Source organism: Canis lupus, chromosome 26 (genome assembly GCF_011100685.1).
Source record: "Canis lupus familiaris isolate Mischka breed German Shepherd chromosome 26, alternate assembly UU_Cfam_GSD_1.0, whole genome shotgun sequence".
Lineage (NCBI taxonomy): Eukaryota > Metazoa > Chordata > Mammalia > Carnivora > Canidae > Canis > Canis lupus.
Window position 1 is genome coordinate 29,399,288 of NC_049247.1, and position 9,425 is coordinate 29,408,712.

A 9,425-nucleotide genomic window follows, 5' to 3' on the forward strand; every position below is an offset into this window, starting at 1 on the left:
TTCCTAACCCTTGCTGTTCTACTAACCCTGGAGAATTTACTATTATCTCAACATGTCAAAACTTTCTCAAGCCAATAATAGCCACAGGTGAGGGGGTGTGGGTCCGGTAAGCTGAGACTGGTCAGACACCTTGTCCCCACACCCCTGTCCCCCTCCCGACCAGGGATCAACAGCAAAGCCTGCTCAGATCAGCTGCTGGGATAAAGCAAAATTCCATCCTCCTAAAAGGCAGCCTCGGCCCAGGACAGGTGGACTCCCTGCACCAGAACCACAGTTACCCTTCCAGCTTCTGCTACCTTGTATCAGAGGACAGTGCAGTGCAACCAACAGAGCCCACATATCATCAAGCACGACAACAGACCCTAAGGGCCCTGGCAGGCTGTGAGGAGGGGTCTCGGTAAAAGGTTCTCCAACATGCCTTGGAAGCCTCCCTGAACACCACTGTTCACAGTTGGGTTATTTAGAAATTAGGCTGAAAATGTGATTTTTCCTGGAGGAGCTAATCCTTTTGAGATTATGTCTGCTGAATGGGCTTTGTGACCTGTTGCTCATCTACAACAATGAAGCACGGAACACATTTAACACTGTGATGGGCACTTTACCATATTTTATAACAGCATCTGTCTAAAAAGATTAGAAAAAAATTTTAATGCATCCTGAAGCACTTACAGAGGAGCAGGATAAGGGACCTCTAAAATTTGTTCCTCCATAGAATCAACAAGAATGCTGACTAAATTGTCAGAATCAAGTTTTTCAAAATTCTGGAAATTAAAAGGCAATCTGAGAAGCATTTATTCAAAAAAAATGGCTGAATCTTGGCAAGTCAATGAGCTTTGTAGCATTTTAACTTGACCCATTCCTATCTCCTCTTCCCAGCTCTGTGGTAGCCTGAGCAGCCTCACAGCCACTGAAAAAGGCACGAAGGTTCCCCAACAACCCAACCCCAAAGAACCATTGCTATCTGGCCCAGGCGCTGGCAGCTCTATAGAAAAGTCCCATTTTTTTTTTTTATTAAGGTTTTATTTATTTATTTGAGAAAGAGAATTCAAGAGAACAAGCATGAGGGGGGTCAGGAGCAGAAGAAGGAGGAGAAGTGGACTCCCTGCTGAGCAGGGAGCCTGACATGGGGCTCAATCCCAGGCCCCTGGGATCATGACTTGAGCCGAAGGCAGACATCCAACCAAATGAGCTACCCAGACATACCTGAAAAGCCCCATTTTAAAACTTGCCTTTGCATGACCCAACTCAGAGCTCACTCAGAACAGCCCAATTCCCCAGGAAATTTGTCAAAAATAATCAGTGGCAACTGTTTCATATTGCAATTGCCTGAGGCTGGAATACCAGCTGGTAGGCAAGAGGCAGGTCAGAAAACATAAATGGGGAAAGCTAGAGAACGTGATGCCCATAAAGGACACTGAAAAGCTCCAACTTATCTGGGGATCTAGATGGCCACATGCATGCCCAGGAAAGACCCAAGAAGGCCCAAATCTCTCACACGATTGACTCAGAAGCTCTGTGCAAGTGGGAAATAAAGGCTAAAATATAGCTGTCCACTACTAGAGCGCTAAAGGTGACTGCACCCCCAACATGTATAAAGAGGCCACTGGAAAAGGCTAGGAGACATATTGGTTTAGGTCAGGAAATCTCTGATCTGGATTTCACAGAATAGTCTAGGAGAGTCACTGCTATGGGTTGAAATATGTCCCTCCAACAAATTCATATGTTGAAATTCTAATTCCCAGTACGTCATTATGTGACGTTTTTTGCAGACAGGCTCCTTACAGAGACAATCAAGTTAAAATTAGGTCATTAGGGTAGGCCCTAATCTGACTACTATTCTCATAAAGAGGAGATCTGGAAACACAGAGACAAAACCAGTTATCTCCAACAGCTATCTCCAAATGACAGAGAGAGGCCTAAAAGACTTCCTTTCCTCCCAGCCCCAGAAAGAACCAAACCTATTTACAACTTTGATTTTAGACATCTAGCCTCCAGAATCATGAGGCCAAAAAATTCTGTTGTTTAGATCACCCAGGTTGTGATAGCCATTATGCCAGTCCTAGCAAACTAACAAAATCACTAAATAGACAGCAACAAAAATAGCAAAGCCAACAAGTCTTGGGAAAGGGAGATAACCTGTTATCCACAGTTGCCACATTATTTAAAATGTCTAGGTTTCAACAAAAGAATTTATGAGACATGAAATGAAACACAAATGTATATGCCCTACAAGATAGGGAAAAGCAGTCAATACAAACCATCCCTGAGGAAACTGGACTTACTAAGACTTTAAATCCACTATAATAAATATGCTCAAAGAACTAAAGAAACAAACAGAACATCACGTCGAAAGAATTAAAAGAAAGCACAAGAACAATATCTCACCAAACAGAATATCAATAAAGACATAAAAACTATTAAAAATTCACCAGAGGGTTCAAAAGTAGATTCAAACAGTCAGAAGAAAGATCAGCAAACTTAGGCAAATTGAAGGGATGCCTGGGTGGCTCAATTGGTTGAGCTTCTGACTCTTGATCTCAGAGTGGTGAGTTCAAGCCCCAAATTTATTAGGCTTTACTCTAGACACAGAGCCTACTTGGGGGAGGGGGGGTAGCGGGGAGGGGGGAAGACAGGCAAATCAAAAATACCCAGTCTGAAAAATATTTTTTTTTTATTTTTTTATTTATGATAGTCACAGAGAGAGAGAGAGAGAGAGAGAGAGAGAGAGAGAGGGGCAGAGACACAGGCAGATGGAGAAGCAGGCTCCATGCACCGGGAGCCCGACGTGGGATTCGATCCCGGGTCTCCAGGATCGCGCCCTGGGCCAAAGGCAGGCGCCAAACCGCTGCGCCACCCAGGGATCCCCTGAAAAATATTTTAACAAAACATCAACAAAAAAACAAAACAGGCCAGTGTCTATGAGGTCTACGTGTCTATGAGACCTGTGGGATACCATGGGAATGTATCACCTTACATAATAATGGGAGGCCCAGAAAGAAGAATAAAAGGGGAAAAAACAATTTGTTAACAAATTGAGGATATTACAAAAGGTAATGGTAGCTCCATGCAGGGAGCCCGACGTGGGGACACTGGGACTCGATCCCCTGTCTCCAGGATCATGCCCTGGGCTGAAGGCGGCGCTAAACTGCTGAGCCACCCAGGCTGCCCAGAAATTACATTTCAATGGACTAAGCACCCCAACCCTCCTGGAAAAAAAAAAAGTTGATAAACTGAATTCAAAAGGATGCCTGCCTGGCTCAATCAGTGGAGCAGGCAACTCCTGATCTCAGGATTGTTGAGTTCGAGCTCCACACTGGGTGCAGAGAGTACTTAAAAATAAAATCTTTAGGGACACCAGGGTGGCTCAACTGGTTAAGCATCTGACTCGGTTTTGGCTCAGGTCATGGTCTCATGGATGGTGGGATCCAGCAGGGCAGGTCCGGGCTCAGTGGGGAAGTGTGTGTGGGGATTCCTTCCTTCTGCCGCTCCCCCCACTCTCCTTCATACCGTCTCTCAAACAAATCTTTAAAGACACATCTGGGTGGCTCAGCAGTTGAGCATCTGCTTTTGGCTCAGGGTGTGACCCCAGAGTCGTGGGATCGAGGCCCACATCAGGCTTCCTGCATGCAGCCTGCTTCTCCTTCTCCCTCTGCCTATGTTCCTGCCTCTCTGTGTTTCTCATGAATAAATAAAATCTTTAAAAATAAAATAAAATGCAATCTTTTTTAAAAAAATTGCCTAAGCCCTCTGCTCAAAAGGCAGAGATTGACAGAGGATAAAAACAAAACTCAATTATATGCTGCCTATAAAAGACATGATTTAGATTCAAAGTCACTATTAGGCTAAAAGTAAAAAACAAGGAAAGACATGGCAAAGAATAAGAGAGTTTGAGTGACTATATCAGACAAAACTGACTTTAAAACAAAAAATGTTACTATAAAGGATATTTAATAATAATAAAGGGTCTATCCATCAAAATGACCTAACTATATGAACATTAAACAGAACTGACTTCTGGGGCAGCCCGGGTTGCTCAGCGGTTTAGCACCACCTTCAGCCCAGGGCATGACCCTGGAGACCCGGGATCATACGTCAGGCTCCCTGCGTGGAGCCTGCTTCTCCCTCTACCTGTGTCTCTGCCTCTCTCTCTCTCTCTCTCTCTCTCTCATGAATAAATAAATAAAATCTTTAACAACTACAACAACAAAAAACTGACTTCTAGTTTCAACATTTGTGACACCAAATGTGTGAGCTTCCACAAGCAGTTCTAAACAGTAACTGCCAGGAGTTGGAGCAGACTCAAGGGCTCAGTCCCACAAGACTGCTGCCACCACCTGATGCTAAATAACTTCAAGTCCAGGTTGTCGCTTATGTTTGTGTCTTTTATTTTTTTTTAAAGATTTAAAAAATTTATTTACTGAGAGACACAGAGAGATTGGCAGAGATAGAGGGAGAAGCAGGTTCCTCGCTGGGAGCCCAATGTGGGACTTGATCTCCAGACCCTGGGATGATGTCTTGAGCTGAAGGTAGACACTGAACTGCTGAGCCACCCAGGCATCCTCTCCTGTGTTTCATTGTACAGCAGCTGTACAACGGCGGTTCCCAAACCTACTTCGGCTTCAATAATTTCCCACAACAGCTCACAGAGCTCAAGGACAACAGTTTATTTACTGGAGTACCAGTTTATCACAAAAGGATATAACTCAGAAACAGCCAGATTAAAAAGATAAATACGGTGAAGTATAAAGGAAGGGGTACAGAGCTTCCGTGCCTTCCCTGAGTATGCTATCTTTTTTAGCACCTCAATGTGTTCACCAACTCAGAAGCTCTCCGAACCCCTTCACAGTTAGGGTTGTTTTTTTATGAAGGCTTCACTACACAGCCATAACTGATTACATAATTGGCCATTAGCGATTAGCTCAATCTCCAGTGCCCTCCCCACCACACATATGGGGGGTAGGGGGAAGTGGTGGTGGTGGTGGTGGTGGCAGCATCCTGAAACCTCTAACCCTCTAATTTTATGGTAAATTCCATGGGCAACCAGCTCCCATTCAAAGGGATGGTCCAAAGTCACTTCATTATCCTAAACTCAGGTGTGGCTGAAAGGCATGTGTGAAGGGGGCCTGGCTGGCTAAGTTGGTGGAACATGCAACTTTTGATCTTGGGGTCTTGTGTTTGAGCCCCACACTGGGTATAGAGATTAACTAAATACATAAAATTAAGAAGAAGGAGGAGGAAAGAAAGGAGTGTGTTAAAAATAACAAGACATTCCAGATGCTTGGATGGCTCAGTCAGTGAAGCATCTTTCAGCTCAGGTCATGATCTCTGAGTCCTGGGATCCAGCCCAATGTTGGGCTCCATGCTCAGCAAGGAGTCTGCTTCTCCCTCTCCTTCTGCCTCTCCCCCAACTCTGCTCTCTTTCTTTCAAATAAATAAATAAAATCTTTTTAAAAAACCCTTCCATTTACTTTATCAGCCTGCAGCTTTTTAAAGAATTAGGGCCAGGGATACCTGGGTGGCTCAGTGCTTGAGCGTCTATCTGCATTTGGCTCAGGGCATGATCCTGTGTCCGGGATCAACTCCCACATCAGACTCCCTGTGGGGAGCCTGCTTCTTTCTCTGTGTCTCTCATGAATAAATGAATAAAATCTAAACAACAACAACAATAACAAACACTAGGAACAAAAAGCAAATACTAATATATTGTAGATGCTCTGTACCAGGAACCAAGAACAAAGACCACACATTTCTTATTATATCGCAATACCACAAACATATATGTACCTAACAACCCCAAAATACATGAAACAAAAATGGACAGAAGTGAAGGGAGAAATAATTCAAGAGTAACAGTTGGAGACTCCAATACCCACTCTCAGTAACAGGGAAGACAAGGCACCTGGGTGGCATCTGACTCTTGAATTCGGCTCAGGTTGTAATCTCAGGGTCGTGAGATCAAGTGAGCTGGGTGTGGAGCCTGCTTAGGATTCTCTTTCCTTCTGCCCCCAGCCCCCCCCACCATGGGCACACACACGCTCTCTTTCTCTAGAAAAAAACAAAAAACAAAAAACACCACAGAAGAACTAGGCAGAAGACCAATAAAGATGTAGACCAAACACCATACATCAACTAGATCTAACTGACATCTGCTTCACCCAGTAACAGCAGGAAGTACACTCACCTCATGCACACATGTAACATTCTCCAGGGCAGACAGGTCATCAGACAAGTCTCAGTGAACTTAAAAGGACTTAAAAGGTTTGAAATCGGGCAGCCCTGGCGCAGCGGTTTAGCGCCGCCTGCAGCCCAGGGTATGATCCTGGAGACCTGGGATCGAGTCCCACGTTGGGCTCCCTGCATGGAGCCTGTTTCTCCCTCTGCCTGTGTCTCTGCCTCTCTCTCTCTCTGTGTCTCTCATTAATAAATAAACAAAATCTTTAAAAACAAAAAAAGGTTTGAAATCATACAAACTATGTTTTCAAACCACACTGGAATTAAAGATCAACAACTAAAGAGGAGAAAAAAAAAAAAAAGAGGGAATCCCTGGGTGGCTCAGCAGTTTGGCACCTGCCTTCTGTCCAGGGCATGATCCTGGAGTCCCGAGATCGAGTCCCATGGACTTGCATGGGGCCTGCCTTCTGCCTGTGTCTCTGCCTCTTCCTCTCTCCCTCTCTCTCTGTGTCTCTTATGAATAAATGAATAAAATCTTAAAAAAAAAAAAAAAAAGAAACTAAACTAAAGGAAATTTGGGAAATTCACAAATATATGAAAAACAAATGCTCCTAAAATGACTCCAATGATTCAAGGTAGAAATCACAAGGGAAAGTAGAAAAGTACTTTGAGATGGGGATCCCTGGGTGGCTCAGCAGTTTAGCGCCTGCCTTCGGCCCTCTGCCTGTGTCTCTGATGAATAAATAAATAAAATCTTAAAAAAAAAAAAGAAAAAAAAAACACTCTGAGATGAATGAAAACAGGAAAACACACTAAAGCTTATGGGCTGCAGTTAATGTAATACACAGAAGAAAATTTATAGACATAAATTCCAGTATTTAAAAAGAACACCTCAAATCAATACTCTAACCTGAAAATACTAGAAAAGAAGAACAAACCAAACCTAAGGCTGGCCAAAGAAAGGAAATACAGAAATAAATGAAACAGCAGTAATAAATCAAACAGAAAATTAAAAAGCCAATAGGAACAAACAAAACCAGAAGTTGGATCTTTGAAAGATCAAAGACAGTAACAAACTTTTAGACTAACCAAGAGCAAAGAGACTCAAACTACTAAAATCAGGAATAAAGGCAGGAGCAGCACAAGCTTACCAAAATGCAGCAAGTCATGAGGGAATATACTATGAACAAATGTATCCCAATGAATGAGATAACCCAGAGCAAATGGAAAAATTCCTATAAAGACACAAAGTCTCCAAACAAGCTCAAAAAGGAGCAGGAAATCTGAGAAGTAATGTGAAAAAAACAGAATTGGTAATTAACCTCAAAGTCAAGTCTAGACTCAGATGGCTTCCCTGGTGGATTCTGGATTGATGTTTAAAGATCAATACCGACATTTCACAAACTATTCCACACAAAAGAAGAGAAACAACTTTCCACCTCATTCTGTAAAGACAGTACTCCCTCAACACCAACACCACACACAAGAAAAACTACAGACAAGTGAGTATCCATTATATACCTGCAAAAGTCCTTAATAAATTACCAGCATGCTATATCCAGGAATACATAAAACTTATGTACACCGTGACCAAGTGGGATTTATCTCCGAAATCCACGGTTGGTTTAATATTCAGAAACCCATGCAATATACCACCATTATGAGGAAAGTAAAAGACAAAAACCAATCATCTAAATAGAAGCAGGAAAAAACATTGGACAACATCCAACATCCATTCCTGAAAAAAAAGACTAAGCAAAACAGAAGGAAACTTCCTCTATCAGATAAAACCCACAGCTAACACAGCATGTTTTAAGTGAAAAAATCCAGTCAACGAAGGACCACATGTCGCATAATTCCATTGATGTGAAGTGTCCCAAGCGAGCAAATCCAGCAAGACAGAAAGGAGATTAGTGGTTGCCAGGGGTTGAGGGGCTGGGAGACAGGGAAAATTAGAGTTATTGCTAACTGGTATGATGTTTCCTTTTAGAGAGATGAAAATATTCTAAGATTAGACCATTGTGATGATTACACAACTCTGAATATACAAAAATTCACTCAACAGTATGGTTTTTTAAAGGAGCAAAATTTATGGTATATAGAGATCAAGAAAGCCGGTATAAAAAAGAATACCATCTTCAGAGTTTGAAAAGCCCTCACTACAAGTAACCATAGAATCATATTTCCCAGAAGGATTTACAAGTAATTTTAAACAGTTCTTAATACAAAAAACAACGTAACTTAGGGACTCTATAGATCTGTGGTGGGAGCCAGTCTTTGAGACAGCCAGCCTTCATTCCAAATACACTTATTCTGCACGTTCTTCACTACCAATTACAAGACACAGAACACAAAAATCTGACAAAAGTGACATCTCCCCCTGCCGGAACTAAAACAAGTTTCCCCTTTTATGAAATATGAACAAATGAAACCACCTGGAGTTTGGATGGTTAAATCTATAACCTGCATAGGCTGGTGGGTAGGTGGGGACGGGGAGGGGGGACAGGGAGCAGACACTGCATTGGAGCCACAGCTCCAGACAGGGCAGGATTGACACTCACCTCAAGCTCCTCACTGTCTTTGGGCTTCTCCTCAGAGGTCTGTTTGACAAAGTCAGGGATAAGGATCTCCAGCGTAGCTCGGGCTATGAAAAAGAAAAACTCCAAGGGTGAGGGCTTGGGCCCAGCTCACTTCCCAACTCCAGAGCAAGCTGCACGTCGGCTCCTGTGCAGGACTTCAGAGGCAGGGAGAGTAGAAGATGGAGGAGCACATCCTGAGCAAAGGATGCAGTGGGGCAAGTGTTAGGCTTTGAGCAGCCTTATAAGCCACACCAGGTTATATGTACTCTTGCCCTGAGGTACTTGTAGCAGACAAGACAGGAGAAATCTGCTTCAGAGAAATCACGGTGATGGTGTGCAGGCAAATGGCTCACCAGGACCCAGGCCACACAGTGAGGCCTGAGCACTGAGCAGGCTGCTCTGAGTGTGGGAGGGAAAAGTAGAGACTGGACAGATACTCTTGAAAAAGAGTCTGCAGGACAGAGCAGAGGGATGGCTCAATGCTGAGTACAGATTTCTGAGCAGGGCTGCCACTCACCATTGCAGTGGGGCGGTGTGGGGTGCTGGGGAACAGGGGAGGGGCAGCAGTCTGACCCTATAGAGTCATAAGTGCTGGCAAGACATCCAAGTGAGGTATCTAAAGAGTAACTGGGGTCTAGACAGAGGAAGTAGATCCTCACACATGGGGAGAGCAGA